At 33.5% G+C, this 12,468-nt stretch overlaps 1 protein-coding gene across 14 annotated transcripts in view; it reads left to right on the forward strand.

Moving 5' to 3' along the window:
* The window catches only part of ADGRL2 (adhesion G protein-coupled receptor L2), a 184,430-nt gene that overhangs the window by 117,387 nt on the left and 54,575 nt on the right, over positions 1–12,468 (forward strand). The window lies entirely within an intron of this gene.

Consider the following 12,468-nt stretch of genomic DNA (forward strand, 5'->3'; position numbering starts at 1 on the left):
TGTAAAAAGGTGTACCTTTTGTCTTTCGTCTGCAGTGATAAAGATGTTTTCCTAGTCATTCATTATTGAATATGCGTCCGTCCCCTGTTTTTATCTGTGGCCTAAGACTGCTCGTCAGTTTTCAGAGGAGTGTTGTTGCTGCTTCACAGCACACAGCCCTGTACTCCCAAGCCTGTACATGGTGTTAGTGGTACCAAAAGCTCTTGAGTCTACCATTTTATAGGTCACGATGAACTGTGCCTTTCAGACAAGTTACTGATATGAAGCTAATTCAGGCTAGGAATATAACGTGGAATGGAATCTTCTGCCTTCTTTGTAGTTTTTAAAAACACAAACCATGTAAATCAGAAAAGTTTTAATTTGGTTTCTGTCATATGGGTATGGAACTATGCTTGACTTCTGAAAATTATATTTTATCTTTCATTCATTTATTTATGCTCCCAAATAATTACTGAGCTAATTGATGTACAAGCGAATGTGCCAAACACTGTAAAGGTATTATAAACAACTGGTAAGAATATATATTTGCAAGTCTACACACTGATGTTTATGGAGTTAATAAATTGTAGAATGAGGTGCAGCATTACGCACTGCATGTTTTCAGAGATTCTTAAAGCAGGCATGAGCCCCTCAAAGAGGTAGTCTGGTGAAGAAGATGAGATGTGTGCCGAAATAAGCATGATACCAAATCTCTAAGCACAATAAACTTCTAAAAACTGATGGAGAAGGGAAAGTGATGAGTGATGTCCTGAGGTGGGAAGATGTACTATATGTTGAGGGAATGCTGAGTAGGTCTGTTAAGGGAGTTATTCAACTTCTGACCTCACCCTTTCAAGCTTTCTATACCATGAAGCATCTCACAGCTTTCTTCTTCCTCTTGGGCACTATAAATTATTTTCTTGTACTTAGGTTAAGGAAGAAGGGGCCTTTCCAAGATTGTGTTATGTTTCTCAAAATTCTATAAGATGTATTTTAAAAATTATTTTTAACCCTGTAATGTGAATATGGAAAATAACACTAGGGCTTCAGGTCTTCTATATTAATTCTGAAACAATGAGTTCCCTCTTTTTATGGCAGAGAACTGTAATATGTAATTTTATATCCATTTGTTCATTTTCTTCTGCATAGATATTGTTTGGATGTGGTATATTTAGGGTATTACTATGCTTTTAAAATTGTAGGTATTTCTACACCTAGAATATAGCAGCATATGTCTTATATTGCTGTTTCTAGTGCCAGAATCACAGGTGGATATAAAATTTTCATTTCCTTCATCCTCTTCTCCCTCCCTCCCTTCCTTCCTATTTGTCTATTTTTGTCTATCTATCGTCTATTTTTAGATAATTTTCTCGCCTTTGAGACTGAGATGCAGCAAGAGGACACTTCCCTTGATCTGTGCTTTTTTTAAAATAAAAGAGCATTTTGGGTTAATATGCTGAAGACTGAATGCTTATGAGTAGGTGTTCAGTTATCGAGAATGCCATGAGCAATGCCTTGTTGCTTTCTTATCAGCTACTTCCTGCTGTCAGCTTGGCACTTATTTCAATAGAAAAGGATTTGCATCAAATGTAATGCCTTATTATATACAGCTAACATGGGGTTTTTAATTGTGCAAACACATGAGACTCCTGCAGTGATAGTCAATTTGATAAAAGGATTAGATTATGAATATTTTGTCATGATTAAAGATTACTTCTGATTTATCATAAGTAAGCCAGTGAAATTTGCCATATTATTTATCAGTCAGGTGAGACTCCATTAATTTTGAGAGTGTATGAACCACACAGTATCCACCTCTTTATAAAGAGCCTCTAATGAATTTGATTATTTATATTCAGATTATAGGTATTAAGGATTGTTTTTAGCCTTCCACACCTGCTCTACTGCTAAGAGTATCCCAAGAGTCTATGGTTCCAGCTTTTTGTCTTTATTGTTTTTCATCTCTTGTCTTACAAAACATTAAGTAAACATCTATACAAAATTTCCACAGTTTTTATTAAAGAAATGACAACTGGTATGTATCAATAAGACATTTTGAGTTGTCCCTTTAATTAAAAAACCCTTAATAAAATAATAGAAGAGTGAGAATTCTGAGTTAGACAGTATTTATTGAGTGAGTTCTTTTTGCCATAAACAGGACTAGGCATTCTGATGAGTTTAAAAGAAGCTGGAGAGGCAAGACTAGGAAGCTAGCAACAACCAAAGGCATTGAATGAGACTGATACAAATAAGTCCCCGGCACTCTCGGATTTTTGGGAAAGAATGTAAACAAAAACAGAAGGAGTTTACCTGTTAATTCGAAACATGGAATATACTTGCTGAGTTAAATAAAAACCAAAATGCAAAGTATACAAGAGATGCCACAAAGCAGAATATGATTAATTGCCAAATTAGTTATATAGACAATTCCTGCTATAGGGAAAGGAGACAAAGATCACTTCAGGTTCCATTAATCAGGGGTGAATATAATACTGTTGGGCCAGCATCGTTTATGCGTTGGCTTTCTTTATACCTCCTCCTTAGCTGATGCTTCCTGCAAATATGTGTGCCTCCCTCACACCTCAGTACGTGGCAACGGGCTGCATAGAGGGCACCACTGTAAGACAGAAACCAGCAGTTCAGCAACTACTAGCCTAGTGTCCTCAGCTCTAAAAATGTTCTACCTCAGAGACTTCAGGTCCTTCAAATGGTCTTTCTATTAAGAAGGAAAGAGTTCAAGAAGTATGGATAGATAGATAGTCATTTCTGTGAGAATTCTGTTCTGATGCATCTTTCTAGATGGGAAAGAACAACATAGGGAAAACACAGGTAACAGTTTTTATGGGGTGCAGAATTAAAACGAGATAGCTAATAGAAACATTTAACTTCTGGAATAATTATGTAGCACTTTATTTTCTGAATGAGAGTGTTTTCACTTTCTTGACCTTTTGGGGAAATACTAACTCTACATATTTTCCCTGTTCCAACATTAATTTATTAATTCAAATCATATTATTAAGACACTGCCCACTCATACTTTTGCATCCCCTTTTACACAGGGCATTCCCGTATTTTTGTTTGTAAACCATGTCATGTATTTTACTACCAAATATTTTGTAAGTTGCATAAGGAAAATAAACTACTTTAAAAAAAAGCTATATAAGGGGCGCCTGGGTGGCACAGCGGTTAAGCGTCTGCCTTCGGCTCAGGGCGTGATCCCGGCGATCTGGGATCCAGCCCCACATCAGGCTCTTCTGCTATGAGCCTGCTTCTTCCTCTCCCACTCCCCCTGCTTGTGTTCCCTCTCTCTCACTGGCTGTCTCTATCTCTGTCGAATAAATAAATAAAATCTTTAAAAAAAAAAAAGCTATATAAGAAAAGTGTATTTAGCTGAAAATTTTTGATGAGAAAATAATAGTAGTGAAAGATGTGAAAGATTTTATGTCAAAAGAATTCACTTCGGGTAAAGAATAGCAGTGCTTTCTTGGCTCTTGATTAAAAAACAAAACAAAACCCAGGCACTTATAGAATATAATCATTTTAATAAAAAACGAAAAACTTCTGAGTCAATTAAATCATCAAAAAATTGCATTTAGTCTTAAGCTTTGCATAGATGGAAATTTTTTTAAAAGCCATGCTATCAAGTCTTATGATTTAATTTCTTTGCTTGCGGTTCGATTTATATGGGAGTTCTGTGAACATGTGTTGCTGTGCTGTAATCAAAGTGAGGTCTGTAAAAGCAGAAATTATATTCGCCGTCAATTAGATTAGATACTCATTTGTTTCCTATGCAGAGATCTAGAATACTGACCAAGTCATACCCCATCAAATATCTTGGGACACAGAAAAATATATATTTATGGCATAATTTTCTTGTTTTTCAAAATCCTATCCAAACCAAGGGAGTAATCTGTTAAGGTGAATTTAAAATAGCAATGACGAAAATCTAGTTTACTCAGTGTTGTCCTCTAAAACTCCTTTTAGTTGCAGGTTCTTTTGCATTATTTCAAACTCTAATCCTCTGAGCGGGTAATTAACGGACCAGAAAAGCCATTTGTGAAAAAGAAGAGCCATAAGGGTGGAAATATTTCTTCACCGAATGATCTTTAAGAAGTAAATAATTACAAAAGAAAAAGATTTGGGATGACCAATCTAAATCTGAGGATAATTAGAAGGAATAGAGTATGAAAATCGAAATGCTTGGCATGTACAACAATTCTCATATCATAACAAGGCTAATTAAATATTTAGAAACCAAAAATCCCCTCACAATTTGAAGAAAAATAACCCACGACAAAAGGGTCTGCAACTTTGCAGATAATTAGCAAGGGTTATAGGAAGGAAAAACATCATAGATTGGCTCCAAGGCTCTGCAAGGTCATGTCTTATTACGCTGTGTCTTTTATATGGTCTGGTAACAAGTTTCCTGCTAATTTAATCTAACTAGGGCATCCCATAGCGATTTCCCATTTCCCTTGTTAAAAATGTGATAGTTTCTGCAAATGCAAACTGTAGTAGGTTAACATTTTTATAAATAATTTCTCTTAATTGATACAGGTCATAATAATTTTTTGAATTATTAAAAGCAGAGGTCTTGAAAATTTGGACACAGAAGCGATATTTTTTAAATATTTCAAAATTTTAGTATTTATCCCCGCTTAAATTATTTTGTTCCTTTCATTAAGTAGTTAGACCTGATGACCCTGTGAATGAAACTTAGTCTCAGTGGCATGCTTTGTAAATAAATACTTCTTATTTTGCTAATAAAAGCAAGCACATTTATGTTGAATGTGCATTTCTGCAAACAAGAGATTTTGTACTGGATTAATAAGGCTCTGAGTGAGTCAAGTCTAATTTGCATTAAACTGACCCCAAGGTCCAGTAAAAACTGCAAGGAATTTCAGAGGTTTCTAAAACACAGTAACTTGTTTTTAAGCAAATCAGCATTGCCATTTCAAATGCTTATTTTAGTAATTAATGTGGAATTTTTGAGGATTATTGAGTTTCTGAGTTGCACATTTAACTTGCAAATATTAAAGTACACAAACTGTCTGGTTATAATTCCTAACATAGTATTTTATTCAGACACAAAATGATTGTGGAAGGTGTCACTTTTATGTTATTCCTGTTTTTAACATTGAAAAATGGAATGACAATATTTTGGACATGGATTAAACGGGATTTGACTGTCAAAGCTTTTGTTGACCTGCTGTAGGTTACCTGATATTTATTTTGGCTTTCTATTTCTGTTATATACCGTACACTTTTTCAGTCAAATAGGTTTACGTTTACATATTGCTAGTACTGAAAGAACTTTATTTTGTATTTTTGCTTATGGTTATTTAATTAATAAATTGTCTTTTTCTATACCTTTTTCTTTCAAATACAGTTGCAAAGATGTAATCACAGTTGTATTTTTTTTGGAATCAGGATTGTATTTAAAATTTTTGAGAACACCAGCGTATTGGAAACTGAATGGAACAGAAATTGTCATTTTTTCCAAATTATGTATTCATGTCATGTACCAATATTCAAGCATATTTTTCTGGAGATTCTATAGTAACTTTATTTCTATAATTCATCTTTATTTCAGTGATTTCAAAATAGTTCAAACAACACATATTCTGTAATGCTTTGAGTATAATATCTTAACATGCCTAAAGAATTAAATACTATATGATGGATAGAAATCTACTAAAATACACAAATTATTAAATAAATTATGAGAACATAGTTATGTGACAAATGGGAACATTACTATAGAACACCTCTTCTTTTTCCATAATAATTACACACCATTTAGCTTCCTAATGTTATGTTTACCTAGCAATTAGTTAGGCTCACAAATCATCATTAATAAATATTTAAAGAAAGCGGGACCCACTTTTCTTAGCTCTACAGAATAGAAGTTTAGATGCTAAAAGAACTATATACAGTAATAAAATACGAGGTTTGATGTATCATTCACCTCAGTTTCCCGCTTTGATTTTTGAGGATGATTGTCACCTTTTATGTTGGAACATAACTTCTTTTTATCCCCGCAGTTTGATTACTTTCCTTGAATAAATCTATTCGCATCAGAACTTACCTATTTGTATTTTAAGGTCATCTGCTATGTGTGTAAAAATTTGTTCTAAATTTGGACTCAGAAGGTCAAGGTTCTAGTGCCTAAAGTACTGTACGTTTTTTCCTTGGTCATTTGGACTTGATAGTGTATGCAGTGATTTGGAAGTTTAAAGAGTACGTTTTTCCTCTGCCTTTAAATAGTCTATCTCCTAAGTGCTGTGTCATTGGCTTTCCTGATACAAAATTCTGTCCAAATTGACAGAATTCTCTGAGAATCAAGTATGGCTGATTGAAGCAGAATTGGATGTCTGGTATTTATTTTCTACTAACTGTGTTTATTTGTAAGCAGAATAGCCAAGCTAACTATTCATCATTTACTTCATTCATTCAGAAACAATTACTGAATTTCTGTTATGTGCCAGACATATAATCACCTCCAGTAAAAATGTATAGGTTAACAGTGTCCTTTTCCTTTCGTTTCCTTTTCCTTTCGTTTCCTTTTATGTTACCTTTGAGGTAACATTTCTAATTTTTTAAAACTGGTTTACTTGAGTAGAATAAAATTTACTTATAGACATATAATGGGTTTGTTTTTTGTTTTTTTAGTAATCGAGACTCAGGAATGAATATCATTTCTATTTATTAATGAGAGAATGGATTCAGTAGCAATAATTCAACTGTAGATGTTGCATTCATTAAGAAGAAATAATCCCCCATGTGTATGTGGCTTAAACTCTTCCAGGGTACTCTTGTGAATGTTCTGCTTATATATGGCACTTTGGAAAGGAGTGCCATTACATGATACCCTGGTACCTTGAAAGTATGTAGTTTGTCTCCAAAAAAGTGAGCAGTTTTAAATAAGGTAGAAGATTACTCAGGGAAGAAAACAGACCTATTATTGCTAGTATTTTATAATTGAATTTTTAAAAATAACAGATGCCACTAAGAGACTGAAATTGTGGAAGCAATCTTCACTGAACCTACGGGCTCAATAAAGAATTGGACTAATTCTAGAGGGTGTCTCCAAATTTCAGCAAACATTAATTTTTAGTTTCTGTCATGATATACTGAGTTTTTCTGTTGAATGCTGGAGTATTTGTTCAAGTCGGTAGATTTTGCATTTTTAATCTTCCTTAGAACTGTGGTGAATAATGGCCCCTGGCAGGAGATAATGAAATTTTCTTAATTTATATTTTCAAGCAGAAGCTTCAATTGAAAATGGCATCCTATGGCCTGGAGACATAGCTCTAGTGCAAGTTTCAGGGGAGATGCAATAATAATGCAGTGCCATCGAGACAAGGAATGATGGGACAGTGAAGAAGTAATTTAAGGAAGAAAAGAAAATGTACCAAAGCTTTATTGTAGCATATCTAATGATCTGCTGAAGATTCCCAATGGTTTTTGGAGCATGACTGGAGAAACTAATGTTATCTTGCCAAAACAGAAGCCCCTGCTTAATCAGCAGAACAAGACTATTGATTAAAACACCTCTCACAATAGATTACACATGGAATCTCATCTCCATACTTTGCACTTGGTAAAGTGTAATAATGAGCATAAGATAATCAAAAGAAGAGTAAAAGCAATTTGTTGGGCATTGTACAATTCAAGATTAGGGTTGGGAAGGAAACAAATTTACATGAATAGTTGACCTGTTTTTAAAGCTGTACACAGGAAATCATAGGCACAGTACAGGAACCACTCTGGAGCAAGAAAAGATAGCCTGCCCCTTTAAGGTTTGCAAATCTGTGTCCATCTTACATAAGGGAGTACTTATCATTATTGATGTTTTTGGTAATTCATATTTGTTGGGCATTGTGCAAAGAGTTTGCCTGCATTATCCCATCTAACCTTAAAGACAAACTTCGAAAGAAGGCTGTAAGGTTTAATACATTGCTTATGGGCTCATAGTTAAAAGAAACAGACAAACTGGAATTTAAACCCCTGTTTTTTCTGATTCTAAAGCCTTTGCTTTCAAACACTAATCTTCCCAAATAGCAAATGATTTTGCTTCTGAACAGAGTCAAATGATACGCTATATTGTTGATTTTTATACAGTTTATTTTCAGATTATAAGTGATATGTGCATTGAGCCTTCTTTCATTTACACTTTTAAAAGATTAAGGAAAAGCAACATATTAATAGTGTGTTTGCATTATTAACATTTCATTAGTAATGAATCAGTACTGTCCCCAAAATAAAAAAAGATGTTTCTTCAAAGTACTGCTAATTTGTGCATGACAATTTCTAAGGTAATTTCCATATACGTATGTAAATTAATGATAATACACATTTATAAAATGCCTTTTCATCATTACGCATTTTTGTAGCAACGTTTAACTTAATTTCAAAAATGATTATGGATGCTTTAAAAGTTAATATTGATTACATCTGGAAGACAAAATACACAGTTTTAATACTTTTAACTTTTACCATATTCTAATTGTGAAGGTTAAGAGATTCATTAGGTATTTTGTATTTTTCTCTTACATACTATGCACAACCTAGACAATATCAATGACTTTAAATGTTATACTCTAAATTTTGCTGAGAAACAAATATATTGGCATTCCCTTATGCATACGAAGTAAACTAATAGGCATTAATCTCCAAAATTATGCGGTTTTATTTTCTTCAGCTTATGAGATGTGCATTTGGCTTCATTCCCAAATAGAATTTTTTTTTTCCCATTTAGAGTTGAAAGACTTGCAGGAATGAGTTTTAAACTAATTTTTAAAATTCAGGTTTTTTGCTCCATTTAAAGCAGCTTTATGACCTATAAAGTAGGATTTAGGATTTTCTTCATTGTAGATGATGGGTTTTATGATTAAAATGTAAGTTTTATGAATATTAGTGTCAGAAATAATACTTTTCTTCTGGTGTTTGAATTTGATAATGTTACAAAGCATTTATTACTGGATTTATTTTAGTTAACATGTGGAATTCTCAGGATGAGTGTTGTACTCTGTATATTTTAGATTAGTAAGAAAATTAGTGGAAAAATATTTAAAATGATAGTCAGAAAGTTGCAACCTAAAATCATGTGTAGAAATAATACATAGGTGGTATTATTTGAGTTCTAAAAACGATTATTTTCTTCCTGTTAGTTGAGCCACTTTATTAAAACTTATTTTAATAAAGAAGTCAAAGGTTGAATATATAGAAATCTGCAGCGATTAGAGTGGATCTTTTTTGTTGTTATTATTTTTAATGACATCCTCGTAGGAACCATGGTGTATTTTCACAGATTGTCAAAAATGTTATTTCCAAATTTATTTAGTGTTAGAAATTTTCATTAGTTGGCAAATATTTAGGAAAAGATTATACTTTCCTTCTGTTGCTAAAAATGGGCGTACATGCAATGTACCTATTTTTAAAAATGCTGTTCTTCTGCCTTGTTCCCATTCATACTTTTTTTATGCTTAACATTTAAAAAAGTATAGATTTTTAACAATGAATCCATGTAATATTACCAAAATGTACTGATAATCTAATAGTTAATAGAAGCCATACCTTTACTGATAAATCTTTTTCTGTGGGGGAAGAGGGAGAAAATCATGCCAGGAGCTATGCCCAGGACTGAGAATACAAGCAACTGAAGGGCTTTTCTTTTCTTGGCTTAGTTGTACCTTTTCATTTTCATTAGAATGAAAACTTGAAACAGAGCAGTTGGTGATAATTTACTTTGCTTCTGTGACTAATTGCCTTCTCTTTCCCTATCTTCTTAAATGATAGCAGTTTACAATTTAAAAATCTTACTAACAGTATACTGTTTAAGGAACTTTCAGATTTTTCTCAGTCCTAACAGCTCATATTTGGTATTTTCTTTCCTCTTGTGTCCGCACACTTACTGAATTTGAAAACTTCAGGCTTTCGCTTCATTCATAAGTGAATGTACCTAACTATATTGTATTTCCATCATTTGGTCCTCCAAAAGCTTAGGTATTCTTTCCCATGAAGCAAGATACTGGTATGCAAATCTAATTGCTGTATGCTTCTTACAGTTGTGTTCCTCTTCTTGCTGACCCTTTCCTGTTTTAGCCCCCAAATTCCATTTTTTCTCAAGATCAGTTTCTAGTATTTCCAATATATAAAATGAACATTTTTTAAAAAAGATTTATTTATTTATTAGACAGAGACAGCCAGCGAGAGAGGGAACACAAGCAGGGGGAGTGGGAGAGGAGGAAGCAGGCTCCTAGTGGAGGAGCCTGATGTGGGGCTCAATCCCGGAACGCCAGGATCACGCCCTGAGCCAAAGGCAGACGCTTAACGACTGCGCCACCCAGGCGCCCCTAAAATGAACATTTTTGACATCTTGGGAAGCTATGAATTCTAGAAATCAATATAATTTTATTTCCAGGAACTCCATTAAGTCTCCTTACCTTCATTTTACTTAGGAATATAGCCCTATAACACTTTTCGCTATCTTAAAGTGTTTTGTACAATGTGATTATTAAAAGAAATAAAAATCATCCAGTTGATACAAATTGTGGTAATTGCTTTTGACATTAATTTGAACTTGTAGTTGTGGTCAGATGACTAATGCAAAAAAAAGTTCAGAAAAAGTAAATATGGACAATTATTTTTCATTTTATGGTGTTGGTCTCTTTTAAACAAAATGTAATGGAAGAAGGAATACTTGAGCCACCCAGGTACCCAGAATAAAAGATATCTTTTACCCCATATGACAATCATATTTATTTATCTGATCATCTGGGGGGGAATGGATAATTGTCAATATATTCTTTATTTTTTAAAAGATTTATTTATTTATTTTGGAGAAAGAGAAAGAATGCATGCTTGGGGGAGGGAAGCAGAAGGAGAGGGAGAGAGAGTCTTAAGCAGATTCTGCGCCGAGTGCGGAGCCTGATGTGGAGCTTGATCTCACGACCCTGAGATCGTGACCTGAGCCAAAACCGAGTCAGAGGCTTAAATGACTACACCACCCAGGCGCCCCAATGTGTTATTTATTTTTAAAAAATGATATAAATTCCTAAATCCCTTGGGCTATATCGTCCTTCACCTTGTCCAGAATCCTTCACTGTCTTGGTCCATTTCAACCTTGAGTACCACCCCTTACTCTTGCCACCTTTTCCCAAAAACGTGGCAGGGTTTTGTACACTAAGGATGTATATAAAAGGGATGTCTAACTCACAGGAGTTCAGATTTGTTTGTTTCTGAAAGGTGTGGGAGTGAGAAGATGGGAAAATCCTTGCAGGTGTAAATAAATATAAGGAAGGAAATAAAAGCACTTTAGTTTTTGATAAGAACCAGGTAGTGGTTGAAGATCCTGGGGGATCAAGAAACTCTAACAAAGCGGTGAACTCTCTTACTGTAAACTTTAAGAAAGAAGGAAATGAAACATTAGTTGAAATATTAGATACTGATCTATCTATTGACAAATCTTAAATTCATCTGCTGTTTAAAATTTTAAAGATATGAAATTGGTTCTGTGATTCTCGTTAAAATAATTGATTTACACCAAATGGAGAACCACTGGCAAATTTCTTCAAATGATTGAACCAGCTTAAAAGAAATACAGGTAATGGGAGTAAAACATGATGGTGCATAAGAATGTGACACTGCACCATTTACATTGTCCATGCTTTTGAAAATTATTCTATATGGTATGTTTTTAAAAATATATGGCATAGAGTATTCTAGATAAATTGTGATAAGTTATCATTAGTTTAATATCTGCACAAGCAATATTAGAGTTTATGTAATATTTAAGACTTTTGTTTGAAGTGTATTATATATACTTTGACCTATAAAATTACCTGTTTGATCCTGTACAAGTTTTTAGGTCTTGCTGCTCTTCAAGGATCAATCCACTTGGTTTGAGTTGAAATGGCTACAAGGGTGCATGACTTAACATACCTACCCCTCTTTAATGCACGTCTCCTTCCATTGTCCTTCATTAGTTGTCGTTGCTAAAATAAACTGAGCTGGTTTTTCATTCTTTATTTGCCACTTTATAGTCCAGTTATTTTATGCACTATAGAATATCTGGTCTTCAAATTGTTAAATAAATTTTGTTATAATGCTCTTGTTCTGCTTGCTTTGCCTTCTTAATTTATGTACTATCAGAAAATATAATAAAACCCTGCAAACATTACATTCTGTTGAGTTGTAATCAAGGCAAATTATAAAGGGAAATAGTTCTTTCCTTTATAAATAAGCTTATAAAAAGATAATTTTGAAAAATTCACAAAACTTAAATATCATCTTGCCTAAAATTCTACCTTAATCTTAATAATGTTGATGAATAAGTGATAACACAAAAATGAGAGAGTACTTCCAGTAGTAATAAATAGGGCATTCTAGGCATCATGTTGGTGCCCTTCTTTTTAAAATTTTATTTCAGAGAGTATTAATTTAGAAGAATCTGGGCTCATAGTCACGTCATGTATAGTAGAAGCA

Source organism: Ursus americanus, chromosome 12, assembly GCF_024610735.1.
Source record: "Ursus americanus isolate L20-20 chromosome 12, mUrsAme1.1.p, whole genome shotgun sequence".
NCBI lineage: Eukaryota > Metazoa > Chordata > Mammalia > Carnivora > Ursidae > Ursus > Ursus americanus.